Source organism: Panulirus ornatus, chromosome 4 (assembly GCF_036320965.1).
Source record: "Panulirus ornatus isolate Po-2019 chromosome 4, ASM3632096v1, whole genome shotgun sequence".
Classification (NCBI taxonomy): domain Eukaryota; kingdom Metazoa; phylum Arthropoda; class Malacostraca; order Decapoda; family Palinuridae; genus Panulirus; species Panulirus ornatus.
The window spans coordinates 75,895,532-75,909,817 of NC_092227.1; positions in this window are offsets into that span (position 1 = coordinate 75,895,532).

The window sequence follows — 14,286 nt, forward strand, 5'->3', positions numbered from 1 at the left end:
TTTCGACTTTCCCTCCCTCAGAGGTCCAGTTCAGAGGAGCCAGAGCCTCTAAACTGCTGAGCAGCCGTCCCGACGGCCTCACTCGCGCGCCCCGAGACACCCATAGATTCTGGTCCTTCCTCCCTCTCACACTGGAGGGCCTCCCCCGCCTGTATGTATGGCGTAGACCGCCCCTCATCCCGCGGCAGTGTAGTGGGCGGGGCGCCGGGTTGCAGAGGCAGGGGGGGAGAGATCGTCCGCCCGGACGATGGCTTCTGACGCCCACCAGCCCCGCTGACCGCTCAGCTTCACTGACGATTGGCTGGAGGTGTGGCGACGACTCCACCCACTCACCCACCCTCCGCCTGAAGGACGACACCGATCTGGCTGTCTCGCCGACGGCTGACCTACAACACCACGAGAGAGAGAGAGAGAGAGAGAGAGAGAGAGAGAGAGAGAGAGAGAGAGAGAGAGAGAGAGAGAGAGAATATAGAAAGAATTGTGATAAAAAAGAGACAGGTAGATAGATATAAAAGGAGATAGAGATTGAGAGAAAAAGGAAGGGAAAGAGGAGGAAGGAGAGAGAAGGAAAAGGAACCTCGTCACCTCATGGGTCTAGCATGACTCGCCTACAGTAAGTGTCTTACCGCCCCTCTCCCCTCACCCAGGAGTAGCCCTATCTGTCCTGTCTAAGACAGTTACCTGGCCCGCAATCATGAGGATGTCACTTTGTATGCGACACAGCGGGGTGCTAGGGTAGTCACCCCAGAATCATAGACATCCCCCTGTGTGGGAAGTATTGCTGCTGTGTGGGGACTAAGGGTATACCGACTGTGGCACCACTGAACCCGTATTTAGTGAGAATGATTTTTGTACTGATAAAAGGTACTCGATTCCTTCCTTCTCGTCCTAGATTTGACACGCTCTTCAGTGGTGTTATCAAAGCCTCTGTTAAGGTACCTGTGAGTTGGATCTTACAGACCCAGGAAGGTAGTGGACCTGTCAGTAATGGAGTCAGAGGACACCAGTGCACAGGCGTTTAAGGACACTGAGATCTTATCTGAAGATCTTCTTTCGGGTCGAATCCTAGAGCCTTATCTTGTATCCTCTATAGCATCAGCATGCGTGACTTGGAGGTGAGAAACGCCGGTGTATGTGAGTAGGTTAGTAAAGGTATTATCACAGCCTTGACCATGTGTGATTTTTCGTTCTCTGGAAGGTGCTAGAATCTATACAGACTGGTCATAATCGCCTTTCCATGTGTGGATCTCTTGTTGATATGATCTGTTATCAAACCCCTTCTTGTAGGTGTGTGTGATCCAGGATTCTGCACCTCTTCTGTGGTTATATTGTTGGGGTTTTATCCTTCCTAGCGCTACTGTTGTAAAGTTGTTTATACTTGTTTTTATTCTCCACTTCTTTTCGGATTTGTTGCGTCTATACTGAACGGGTATGATGGGAGAGTGAATGGTTCGTGACTAGTATTTGAGTGGCGTCAATATTTTTCATGGCACATGTCCATGTTCATAGCATCAGTTGATGAGGGAATGTCTGCTGCGTAAGTTATGAATCTGGAACATTTCTCTCTCTCTCTCTCTCTCTCTCTCTCTCTCTCTCTCTCTCTCTCTCTCTCTCTCTCTCTCTCTCTCTCTCTCTCTCTCTCTCTCTCTCTCTCTCTCTCTCTCTCTCTCTCTCTCTCTCTCTCTCTCTGGTATACATACCCACACAACACCCTAGTTATACAATATATATATATCTTTTGTTGCATCTCTGGATGTGTCATAGGATCACCTCGCTCAGATATACCCCACAGAATCAGCTGATTTACGTATATTCTGTCACAAGTAAATACATCACATATGACGTCACGATGGAGTGACTTTGATTCTGCTAAGTATTGAGCAAAGTATTGTTGTGGGATGAGGATATGTGAACACTGGTTTGGCAAGAGGTGAAAACTTACTTCTGTAGGGAACCCCCTCAGCAAGACGGTACGACGGTACGTTATAAACATAACGGTACGACTCTTGAACACAACCTCTGAATACAACGGTACTTACGACCCTTGGATCTGATGACCTTTAGCCTTCGACCTTTAACATCCTCATGCCCTATGGCCGTGCCGTTACCCCTCACTGATCGTACCATTGTGATCGAGTGTCGTACCGTTGTGATCAAGGGTCGCACCGTAGTGTTCAGTGGTTTGAGAGCACCATGTACTGGCTTGGTACCATGCACCTGGCCCAGTACCGCACACAGTCATTGGCATAAGCCACAGCGGGCCAAATTATTGCCTCATCTCACTACACGAGGCCAAATCAAGGGTCATTAGGTCCCTTTTGCATCCCGGACCTCTCTCTATCCCGGTCGAGGTCGTTTCCATGGCTGAGGTAGTTGAATAAGCTGGCAGGGCAGGACGCACCGTAACGACTGGTGCAGGAGTCAGGGGCGTCTCGCTGGCCTGTGCGTTCGGCTTCTCTGTAGTCGTGCAGTTGGCTGCGTCCGTCCTGTCAAGTTAACAGGCATAGGTAAAGTTACCATTGACAGACATCTTGCTCCTCACCAAGTACTTACCTCTGGGTCCAGACAGAAGTATAGAAGGCCACCACGCAACATAATGATACCCACTTGAAGTCTAGTATCAGTAAGCACAGAGAAGGATACAAGACGAATATATTTGTGTCCACATACCGTGGTGGTAGACTTAGCTAAGGGCCGCAGTAGTGACCCTACTTTTCTCCTATACCTCAAAGAAAAAGACAAAAGTTGAGAATAGGAAAAGAAAGCAATTGGAAGTTCCCCTTCACTAGGGAGGATGACTCACAAAAAGGTGGCGTTGACACGCTCCCTCTCTAGGGAGTAAGACTCACGTAAATGCAATAGAAAGAAGCGCCTTATGACTACAAAGGATTCACATTTTCTTTTTTTTGTATAGTGACTAATACGCCAGGGTGTAGTGACCATTACGCTACAGAAGCCCCCAAGTCAAGTGAGTTGACGATAGGACAGACTCGTGATGAAGACCACTATTGATATGACAGGAGGGGGACGTCTCTCCTTCGACGAGTACTGCGATGAAGCGGCCAAAGAGGAAGATATGTATTAGAGAACAGAGAGAAGCAGCGAAACAAAGAGAAGGGTGTTTAGAAAGGGCAGACTTGTGCCAGACCCTGTCAAATGCTTTGAAGCTGTCCAGGACTGGGACAAAACTTTCTCCAAAATCTTTAAGAGAGGAGGACTAGACGTGAGTTACATTGGCGAGGTCACCAGTAGACTTAGCACTGTGCAGCCTACAAAGGTGATCCGAATGAAGGGAATGGCTTTCTATTTGAGAGAGTGAAAGTATAGAAGAGTTTCAAAGACTTTGGAGAAAGCAATGGGGCGGTAGTTGGAGGGATTAGAGCGGTCTCCTTTCTTAGGGATGGACTGTACCTAGGCACGCTTCTAAGCAGAAGGGAAAGTCTGGGTTTTTAGACAGAGGCAATATCAGCGAACCAGGATTGCTGCTAGCTCAGAGGCGCACTCGGGTCTAGCGGAGGTATTATGCCTTGACCACCTGAAGTTTAGACTGTACGTGGAAGAACCCGCGCGACGAGAATGTAGATGGCATAGGTTCATTGGGAGAAGACTGGGGCAGAGGATTAGAAGCTGAATCATTCAAAGCTGAGGTAGAGGAAAACAGGGTACCAAAGTAAACGTCTTTATCAGTTGGAAAGTTCGCAGTAGATTGATTAGGAGGGAAAAGAGGAAGAAGGGTTTTGTTACGTTAAGTTATTGGAGATGCTTTTGGTTAAGGACCAAAAACAATTCTTGGTAGAAGAAGAAAGTCAGAATATTTTTTTTCTTTATGAAAATGGGCATAATTTCTGAGACACAGATTTGCAACGATTTCGAGCAGAAATAAAAAAGGAGTGGGGTTCTGGGGAAGGGATGAGTTTCATAGTTTGACAACCCACCGTACCTGATGCGACAGGTATCAGCAGCGCAGGAGTGATCAAACTACGATTTGAGGAGAAGATTCTGACGATGGGATGTAGCTCTCCATCCTAGCCAAGATAGCCTCTGCTTTGCGTTCAGCACAACACGAAGCATCTTGACCTGAAAAGCAGTACCCATCCTAGGGAAAGCCTTTGAAGAAGCTGCACAGGGGATAACCTGGGAATTCTCACAAAGTGCCTAAGTTGGTGTTTCGAGGAGGGGGGACGGAGGATGAGCGTGTTCAACTAGAATTAATAGAGATGAGATTGTGGTCAGAGGACCCGAAGAGGCAGAAATGGTGTATGAGTAGTGGAAGGGTTCAAAGGTGTGAAAAAAAGAGGTCATATGTGTTAGAAAAGTGGTCGTGGCGGTCGGGAGCTTGGGTAGGGTGTTTCATTAACTGTTCCAGATCCTTAAAGACAAAAAGAAAAGACCCCGGTTCCAGCAGGATCGTCTCGGTTAGAGCCTACCCCAATCCTTGTGGTGTATATTGAAATCCCCTACATAGAGGATCTCAGCGCGTGAGTGTGACGATAGCAGAGGTTCGAGACAAGAAGTCAGATTGTCGAAAAGGTGTCCATAGCTTGAGGAAATGGAGGGAAGTAAATGAATTATAGGTGCAAGGTAACAGAGGGTAGAGAGCTTTTGAACTACATGGTATCAAAGTTGGGAGCCTCGAGATCCACGAAGCGGAGGTGTTCCTGTACTCAAGTAGGCACAAACTCTACCCATGGAGGGAAACCCATGGAGGGAAACCCATGGAGATCATAATTGAAGATCTGATAATGCAGCAGAGAAGTAGCCTTGGACTGCTGGGTTTCAGGGAGAAGAAAAAAAAGAAAAAAGAAAAAATCAGGGGAGGAGGTAGGTAAACTGGTGGTTCAGCCGAGCGAAGGTTGAGATTAAGATCACCACAACTTTTGCGGAAATGGACGGGAGAGATGGGAGGTCCAAGTCGCATGATGGCGGTCAACTGGGCCCTGGGATCCACTCAGCCATCAGTAGCGCCTCTCTGATCAGCGCCGAAGAATTATCTGCCATAATTGTGTTGTACTGAAAAATAAGAAGAAACTAGAAAAAAAAAAACGAAACAAAGATGTGTGTGTTAGTTAAGTGTTGTTCAGTGTAATGTACGAGATAAAGAGGGCGTAGGATTCAGCTTAAATGCCATCAAACCAAAATATAGTTGAAGCGTGGGATGAAAGACAGTGATCTGGGCCTGAATGTGGGTACGTAGCAAACGCCGCGGTGCTGGCTTACCGCGCGCCCCCAGTCCCCATTAAATATCCCGGAACCCAGGCGACAGTGCCTCTCCCTCCCTGGTCGGTGGATGCCAGACGTCCACTACTACATCGACAGGATAACAGCGGCAGGTGCCACACACCACACGTCTAGATAATATCAATGATAAGGATCAGATGATATTAAACGCCCCATCACTGAGGAGTGAAATGGAATTATAGACGGCAGTGATAAGCTCCCCCGCACTGGGGAGTAAGACTCACGTGAGGACGGACGTAATAAGCTGCCCACCACTGGGGAGTAAGACTAACGTGAAGAAGGGAGGAATAAACTCCGCATCACTGGGGAGTTAGACACACCTGTAGGCAGCAATAATCAGCTGCACACCAGTGGGGAGTAAGACTCACGTGAAGACGGGAGTAATAAGCTCCCCGCCACTGGGGAGCAAGATTCACGCGAAGACGGCAGTAATAAGCTCTCCACTACCGGGGAGTAGGACTGACGTGAAGACGGGAGTAATAAGCTACCCAACACTGGGGAGTAGGACTCACGGGAAGACGGGAGTAATAAGCTCCCCACTTCTGGGGAGTAGGACTCACGTGAAGACGGCAATAACAAGTTTCCCATAACTGGGGATATATAATAAATAACACTGCCTTCTCTCGTTTATTTTTCTTATATTCATTGTTTCGTAAGACCATTTTCTGTGCTGGTCTCATTTAAGGGCAGTGTCTCGCCTGGTTGCCACATAATCTGCTTCATACTTTGCTAGGCTAAGTTTATCCTGCACAACCCAGGTGCTCCTGGCGCTCCGCCGTCTAGCATAAGACGGTGATAGGCATCATGGTTTCAGGAGCGGTGGAGATATCTGAACGTGGGCCCGGGTGAGGAGGGGTGGCTGTGATCTGTGAATAGCGGTGTGGGGGTTGGCTCCTTGAAGTAACATCACCCACCCCTGATGTGCGGATTATATCAACGTTTGTTTGTGATGGAAGGAGTTGATGAAATCTTGATATTAATGCAAACGGTATTCCATTGACGAAAGAAAAAGGATGAATTACAAATCAGTCAGTGGAAATTTTATCTATTAAAGAGGGGGAGGGTGAACTTAACCTCCCCCCAACCAGATACCTCACTTCAACCATCTATTTTCTTTCTTCAGTATTCATTATGAGACTTTCCCGTTCGTGCGACACGAGGTGGTGGGTTTCGTGATGAAACTTGTGTGGCGTTTGGCGATGGTGGCCGTGACGCATTCACGGACCGCCCATTGTTTCGAATCCTGGTTGTGGCAGCCGGTCCACAGTTGACCCAGATGTTCATCCTCCGCTAGGGGCAGGTCGATAAAATGGGTACCTGGCTTAGGGTATCATATATATATATATATATATATATATATATATATATATATATATATATATATATGTATATGTATATATATATATATTGTTACGACTATGTGTGTGTGTGCCCACATGTTCGTATATATGTATGGTGTGTCTTTGCGTATGGTGTACCTTTGAGTAGGGTGTTGTTGCTGTCGGCTCGGACCTCACTTCCCTGACCGAGTTATTTGTCTTAATAATCCTGTTTTGAAGCAGATGTTGACCAGTCCTCCAGCACCCGAACCCTCATCAGAGGCGTCAAGTCAAGTCGTGGGGCCAGCTACGGGGTATGTCATCCCGTACATTCGCTGCTTTCGTAAACAAGGGAACAAAGGAGATTGAACTCTACGCAAGATGAGGGCCGGACCTTAGTCCTCCTCCAGCCAATCACGTTGGGATTAGGGCGTGACAATTTTGACCAATCAGGGGCAATTGTGGTCATTCCGACCTATCGTAGCCATAGGTGGCGGGTCAAGGCGTGGCTAGCTGTTCCTGCCTTGCTGGTCCTTCAGATAAAAGGCTCAGACGATCGCCTGAGAGTCGATTCCTTCAGCAGCCCCGAGCCCAGCAAGGTAATGTAGGCTTTCCCTGTCTCGAACCCCGTAGCCACCGCTGCCCTAGTTTATAAGATGTTTACTGTGTCACGTCAGGTTTAGCTAAGTGTAACGATGTGTCAAAACTTGTCGTATAATTGCCCAACGAATGTCTTGTGTCATGCTTTTATAGTCAACTTGTCATAAAGGAAAGAGATCTCCTGGTTTGAAATCTTACCTGGAATGTAGAATGTGGAATATTGAATGTCAAGTGTTAACGAAAGTGTTGGTACTCGATTAATGTGCTTGTCATCTTGTATTCTTATTTCTTGTATTTCTTGTATCATATGATGTTTGTTTTAATCTCATAACGTTAAGATAGTGTTATCCTGTGTTGTGTAACGTAACAAATCTAACGTCCCTGCAAAGACAAGGAACAGTATAGTATTTATAACACGTATATGTTATTGGCGACCTTGCTCGAATAAGTATTGAGTTCGTAACAACATATATATATATATATATATATATATATATATATATATATATATATATATATATATATATATATTCTTTTAAACTATTCGACATTTCCCGCGTTAGCGAGGTAGCGTTAAGAACAGAGGACTGGGCCTTTTTTGGAATATCCTCACCTGGCCCCACTCTGTTCCTTCTTTTGGAAAATGAAAAAAAAAATGAGAGGGGAGGATTTCCAGCCCCCCGCTCCCTCCCCTTTTAGTCGCCTTCTACGACACGCAGGGAATACGTGGGAAGTATTCTTAATCCCCTATCCCCAGGGATATATATATATATATATATATATATATATATATATATATATATATATATATATATATATACATATATATATATATATATATATATATATATATATATATATATATATATATATATATATATATATATATCATTATTATCATTATTATTTTGCTCTGTCGCTGTCTCCCACATTAGCAAGGTAGCGCAAGGAAACAGACGAAAGAATGGCCCAACCCTCCCACATACACACGTATACACATACACGTCCACACACGCAAACACACACACCTATACATCCCAACGTGCACATATATATACACACACAGACATATACATATACACACATGTACATAATTCAGACTGTCTGCCCTTACTTATCTCCACCGCCACCCCGCCACACATGGAACAACACCCCCCCCCCCACGCGTGCGAGGCAGCGCGAGGAAAAGACAGCAAAGGCCCCATTCGTTCACACTCAGTCCCCAGCTGCCACGTAATAATGCCCTAAACCACAGCTTCCCCTCCACATCCAGGCCCCACAGAACTTTCCATGGTTTACCCCAGACGCTTCACATGTCCTGATTATATATATATATATATATATATATATATATATATATATATATATATATATATATATATATATATATATATATGTATATATATATATATATATATATATATATATATATATATATATATATATATATATATATATATATATATATATCGTTAATTAGATAGCCTTGATTATGGTATACAGTCGCCCGTGGCGTCTCAGTTAACATAGAAAATAAAGTACTTTTGATATTGATGTACAAGAATAGATGACATTATCAGTATCAGTTGTACGAATATTAACACAAATTATCTTTATAATAAGAAGTGTCTAAACTGTCGAGGAAGCATATTGAATGATAAGTGTATTGTGAGTCATACGGTATACTGTCAGAACAACCACGGTTTACTTGGCAAATTCCCAGTATATTCGTAAAGATTGAACAATGACATCAACCTTAGTTAATCCATATTCAGTCTACCCTTAAGACTGGCCCAAACTTAATAATTCTATACACGTTAACCTGACTGACGTCCGTCGTATACATGAAAAATTCGGGTGTGTCCAGCAAACCTGAAAATGTCGTCAGAATCGTAGCTGTGAAAGCTGGCGATAGACTATCATCAGATTCACTCTTATGTCTGAGATTCAATTTTGAGGGGAAATTATTTTGCCGATATTGAGTCCCTAACCCCATCCCTAGCTGTCTAGCGATGGGGAGGAGGTTGGAAGTTGGGCAGCACCGCTCCTATCCCCAGAAAAACAGTACTCCCGGGCTGGTCACCAGTAGAAGAAGGACGGGTGATCACGGGTTCTGTGCGCGACCACCGAGTCGCTCCCTAAGCCACACATGACCTGTTGATAAAGTAGGGCTATACCTTTTTAAGGGCAACGTAGATCTCATGGCTAACATATGCATCTACCGTCACCCTTAGATCATTATGTCGAAGATGTGCCCGGCATGTAGAGGGTCGTGGTCTGTGTGTGTGAGGGAGGGGCGGGGGGGGCCAGTGAACCTGTGGTATATGTCGTGGTCATGGCCCCAGTGTGACGTGGCCGGCCCGTCAGAAGAACCTTGGGTAGGCTTAGGACTCGATCGCCTGTCTCATGTGTACTATGACTAGGGTAAGGGGATTAGGAAGGAGCGACAGTCAATGGAAACGTTTCATATGAAATCTGATACCATTTAGATCTCTATATCTGAGAACTTCATGGAAGATAGATACAAAGAACACACACACACACACACACACACACACACACACGGCCCTTAGAGAAGCACCATGTTAAGTGGACCAGCACTTGCGAGTGATATGTGACCGAGGTGTCCCGTGGCCGGCCAGAGTGACGGCTAACGTCCAACCTGGCGACACAGATAAAGGCTCATCCTCGATGCGTGTTCAATACTCCAGGAGGTGGTCGTCACCTTAGTGGAGGCCTCGCAGAGTTGAATCACCGGACAAACGAACCTCTGGTTGTCAGCCAGAGGAACCCCCCCAAGCCATCAGAGGTCGCTCACCTCACCGCCTCAACACCTACAAACCTCTAAAAGGCTCCAGTGAATTTACGGTTGACTTCACTAGTGACCTACACCTAACGACTCATGAGCTGAATGACGTCATATGCGTCTTGTAGTGTCACAGTCAGTGAATAGAGGTCCAGGTGAGTCATTTGTGTTGAGCTGTGGTGTGGAGCCAGCACGGAGCCTTGAGGTGTATACCAGCATCAAGGGGAGAAATAATTAGAAACGGATTTCATGTATCTGATTCGTATCCTTCGATCGCTTACGTAATTGGATGAGTTTTATTTTGGGACGTTGAACTTACTTAATTTGCACCTGAAGCCTTCGTGCCAGACAGTGTCGAAGGCCATTTCTACATCTCTTTTGCAAGGAGTCATTTTGTATGTACGATTGTTGTTACATATTTAAGTGGTGATTACGTGAAGTTCATCTTAGATGGAGTGACGTTGTCAAAAATCCACTGGTTATGTGGGAGGAAGGAAGGAAGTTCGTCGGGTGTAGTCTAAGGCTGTAGTTAATGATTCCTTCAAAGATTTTCCCGATAGACTCGAGTAAAGTAATTGGTCCATAGTTAAAGGAGGGGTCTTGATTGGATTTATTTGGTTTTGGGATCTTTGAGGTGGTGGTAGTTTTGGTTGCAGCATTATTAAGGTTTGATTCGACCACTAATAACTTATGCTTCAGCAGCATATAGAGCTGCGGCTGAAACAGACATCCGCATCCTTCAGGTAGTTCAGAATAAAGCACTGAGGTGGATCCTTAACATCACATGGCCTGACGTCACCGAGACCTACAGAACTGCACGAGAGAGCCAAGAGTTCCCAGCCTTAAACCTCTACTGGAGACACCTTTGTGGTAGGCAAGTGGAACGTTCCGAGCTCCACCATGACTCCTGAATGCTAGTTTTCATAACCTCATCGGGAGAGACAATATACTCATAAAATTTTCAACAGACCCACTGGAAACTACCTTATCCCAAAGCAAATACAGTTCTCAATAACTTTGTGCGTCAAAAGCACAAGAAATCCTCTCCACGCACATCCTCCTCCCCCTCCTCGTTAAAGAAAAAAACGCACCTTCACACATGCCCATCCTGGCCTTCTTCAGTCGTCTTGTCCTGTCTTATCCACACCAAGGCCATTCAGTGCACGTTGGGTGGAGCACTGACACTTTACCTTCTACCAAGTCTCACTTCCTCAAAACTGACTCTTTCACTTATTTCCCTTCCTCTTCTGCCCCCCCCCCCCCCCACCCCTTTCTCTGTAATGTCTTTTCTGTCATCATTCGTTCATCCAGTCTCTTAAGAAAACTCTGGGAGGTATCCTCCTCAATTTCGCCAGCCGTGTAAAAGGAGATATTAGACAACTTCAGAGATTTAGAGAGAGAGAGAGAGAGAGAGAGAGAGAGAGAGAGAGAGAGAGAGAGAGAGAGAGAGAGAGAGAGAGATGTATTGGTATTCATATTCATATACACAAATTTACCTAATACATGTTTATGTGTATACAGAGATAAAGAAATGGATGATTGTTTTCCTGAACCAAGCGACTGACTAATACGTATATACGAAAGCTCTCACATGCACTTGTCTTTGTGTTTAGACACAGGCCTGAGAGTCATGCGCAGAGAAAAGCGTCCAGTGGGAGGCGGGGTGGGAGGAAGCGAGACTGCTGGTTAGGTAAGAGGCGCATGGCAGGATATCCACCGCCTGTCACCTCCTGGGTCATGCCAGTTAACAAGCAGCTCCCACTCGGCTGTGTCAACACAGGACTCTTTGTTGCGCAAATATGTTAGCCCATAGGTAGCTGGCACGCCCGCGGCCCCGCCTACACCCTCGATACACACCGCGACGCCTCTCGACAATGGTTCCCCGAGCGACAGGTAATTCCAGGCCTCTCCGAGGCTTTCATAACACCCACAGCAGAACAAAACGCCGGCAGGAGAGAATTTCACCTCTGGTACGTACCTCCCGTTCTTTGGTCGCTGCTAATTCTACGACTTTCCTGTTTTCTCCTACAAATGCGGCTGTAAACACGAGTGAAAAGTTAGTTGTGTGCACTTTATGGCGCGAGGCTTGCGCTGGATGTAATGTCTCCGCGTTGGATGGTAGTGCGAACGGAGGTGACACGGGGTGAGGTGAAGCGCAGGGAATCCTCTATACAAACACTTGAGCTGTGTCAACACTGGCGGGGTATCATGGTCAACACACGATGGGTACCATGTGTGGTGGACCCGGGGTGAGCGTGAGGGAAGGGGTAGGCACAAGGACACCTTCACCCCGCACTCCCAGCACCGTGAGAGTCCTAGGGTTGTCAGTATAGCTTGGGGAACTTGGTTTGAATATCATAACTTTTAAGGTGACTTAGTAACACCTCTTCTTATGTTGGCCAACTCATTATATATATATGTATATATATATATATATATATATATATATATATATATATATATATATATATATATATATATATATATATATAATACATATTCATCTTTTCCCGCGTCAGCGAGGTAGCGTTAGGAACAGAGGACTGAGCCTTAGAGGGAAAATCCTCACTTGGCCCCCTTTCTCTGTTCCTTCCTTGCGTTTCGAAGTAGGACCATGAACAGTCGGAGCAGAACGTCGTGCGTAGAATTCTGTTGATCATATTGCTTGCCGTGAGGTAGGTATCACCAGTCGCCTCGTTTCTCCCGTTGTTATTTCTGTTGTCGGCGATCGATCCTCCACCTGACTGAATTGTGCCGGTGTCCCCATACTTATTGTGAGCGGTAGCACAAAAGGATTACAAGGTTCACTAAAGGTCTTACTCCAGACCCCCAGTGGGTTGATATTACATAAGATGTTACAATTCGTATTTCAGTATATACATTACATAGTTTTATATGGTAAGTTTTACCGACTAGATGCAAAAAAAGGGAATCCAAACTTACACTTTCAGGTATCTTGTTATTAACAATAAGATGTTGTGACATTTCTTGCATGGTTTGTGTAGATCTGTCCCTAAAAGACTATATTTTCACATTCTAAGACATAGTGTTCTAATTTGTGTCCAAATCTTTGACCACAAACTTTATGATCCAGACGGTTGACATATCCAGTTAGGCCAAAGCGCCAATAGTACCTATAGCCTAGCCTTAGTCTAGCAGTCACACCATCATGTAATCTGCTGAATTAATTACCTTTTTCCATACACACGTTTCACTTTATACATTTCACTGTGATGGAAAATATGTCTCCACAATGTGTTTACATTCTTCCCTCAGTAACTCTGGGCTACACATGTTGATCCCCTCAGGAAATATCCAGTGGCTATGTCAGACTTAGTTCTGTCACTTAGCGCCTTTATTGATGGGTTTTCTGTACACTGAGTATCTCTGCTTCGTCTGCCCTGTGTATTAGGGTGTCCAGAAAAGGCAGACGGGTATTTTCTACCACGACCTGGACCCTGTGATGTACATGTTGAGTTGTTACATTTAGGCCAGTCCTTCTGGATGTGAGTAGATGAACGTCTTCAACGGATTGAGGGCGTTCGTCCTTCAGTGATTCCACGTAGAGGCAGGCCAAGACAGCACAAAGTGGGGAGTCTCTATGGCTTGTAGTCTATCTTCTGGTGCTCCTCATTAGTTAATGTGCAGGACTCGAGCTTGATGCTTGTCGTGACTGACTCCATGTAGTCCTCCTTGGGCAGGGGTGGACTCGTCCACATTTGTGTCATCTGTTTCTCTTCTCGCTACCTGTACTGCTCCCTCCACCGTGACACTAATGAAAAATGACGATGTCAAAACTAGCCATCATTTCGCTGTAAAGCCCACAATCCCTCAGTCCTGTAATTCGGTTTGTCGTGTTGGTGGAACTGGTAAGAGTTTGGCCATCCGTGTGGCGCATGGGAGAACTAGGTTTACTCACTTTAGGCAGCCAGCTCATCATAGGCGCTCGAGGGGCCTCCTCGCTGTGGTAGAGTAGTCGCCTACCGTCGTCGGATCATGTCGTATTCTTTCTCTCACTCTTGTGAATATCTTGGCCTTTCCCTCGGCATATCTCAGATGTTTTCTGACGTAGGTTATATTTGGCCGACAGTAAAGTAGTGTTCATCTTGTTATTTTACTCCTGGTTCCCCATTACGATCACTCCTCCTCCCTTGTCAGCCTGGGTGTTGATAATGTCGCCATCCACTCGCTAAAGCCTCGAAATACACTGCCACTCACTCAGGACCGAGGCATGCACCACACCTCTTTTAAAGAGAAGCCATACACCTCTCCCATGGCCTCCTGCCTCACCACGGGATTGCTTCTGCTAAGCTTGCTCCCAGC